This window comes from Ailuropoda melanoleuca, unplaced genomic scaffold, assembly GCF_002007445.2.
Source record: "Ailuropoda melanoleuca isolate Jingjing unplaced genomic scaffold, ASM200744v2 unplaced-scaffold23907, whole genome shotgun sequence".
NCBI classification, from domain to species: domain Eukaryota; kingdom Metazoa; phylum Chordata; class Mammalia; order Carnivora; family Ursidae; genus Ailuropoda; species Ailuropoda melanoleuca.
The window spans coordinates 770-2,177 of record NW_023193734.1 but is presented as its reverse complement, the minus strand read 5'-3'; the positions used below and the strand labels follow the sequence as shown (position 1 = coordinate 2,177).

Sequence of the window (1,408 nt, the reverse complement as noted above, 5' to 3'; positions counted from 1 at the left end):
AATCAAGAGGATTTGCTTTTGTCACTTTTGAAAGCCCAGCAGATGCTAAGGATACAGCCAGAGTTGTGAACGGAAAGTCCGTAGGTGGAAAAGCCATCAAGATAGAACAAGCCACTGAACCATCATTTGAAAGTGGTAGATATGGACNAGTGGTAGATATGGATCACCTCCTCCTCCAAGAAGCAGAGGCCTTCCAAGAGGTCTTAGAGGTGGAAGAGGAGGAAATGGAGGAACCAGGGGACCTCCCTCATGCAAAGGGCACATGGATGATGGTGGCTCTTCCATGAATTTTAACATAAATTCTTCCAAGGGACCACTTCCAATAAAAAAGGGACCACCATCAGGAAGTGGCTGCCCTCTCATAGAGATGTTTATTTGTCCCCAAGAGATGATGGGTATTCTACTAAAGACAGTTATTTAAGCAGGGATTACCCAAGTTCTTGTGATACAAGAGATTAAGCTCCATCACTGAGATTATATTTATCATGATTATGGTCATTCTGGTTCACATGATGATTACCCATCAAGCAGCTATAGTGATAGAGGTGGCTATGGTCCTGATCCTAACTATTCAGTTCATCGAAGTGGAGGTTCCTACAGAGATTCATATGAGAGTTATGGTGCTCCACCTACATGAGGGCCCCTGCCATCTTGTGGTGGAAGCAGCCTCTGTGATGATTACAGCAGCTTATATGATGGATATGGTGGAAGTCAAGGCAGTGGAAGTGATCTCTACTCAAGTGGTCGTGATCTGGTTGGCAGACAAGAAAGAGGCCTTCCCCCTTCTATGGAAAAGGAGGTATCCTCCTCCATGTGATTCCTACAACACTTCAAGCCACAAAGCACCTAGAGGTGGAGGCTGTGAAGGAAGCTGATCTGATAGAGAGGGACACAGAAGCAGATAGTAAAAACAAACAAAACTTTAGACCAAAATCCCCATTCAAAGAAACAAACAAAAGAGTGGAACCTTTTCTGTCAGAACCACCCAAGGACTAGTAAAAGGAAAAATTGTGTTACCTTTTCAAAATTTCCTATTACATTCCCCTACTATAATTTTTATATTCTCGTGAGGGAAAAAAGTAAAACCTGTTTAACCCTATTTGACTTTATGACATTGCTTTCAACAAGTAAATGTTAAATGTGGTAAGACTTGACTTGTGTACTAGTGTTGTAATTTTCCAAGTAAAAGTGTCCCAAAAGGCCACTTCTTATATCCAATTTTTCTCAGTAAATGATGCATACAATTCTGAGACCTTCCACAAACATCTAGCCATCTAAAATGGAGAGGTAAATCCTTCTGCCTATACAAACAAGCTAGCTATTAGAGAATAGTAGGGGTAGGATTTCAGAGTGTCTTCAAACTGAAATCTCAATGTTCTCAGTATAAAAAACCTGAGATCAGCTGCTT

General features: G+C 41.3%; 1 pseudogene; it reads left to right on the top strand.

Annotated features, from left to right (window-relative positions):
• The first annotated feature begins 5 nt into the window (after positions 1-5).
• Positions 6-944, top strand: LOC117798067 (annotated as a pseudogene).
• The last annotated feature ends 464 nt before the right edge of the window (positions 945-1,408 follow it).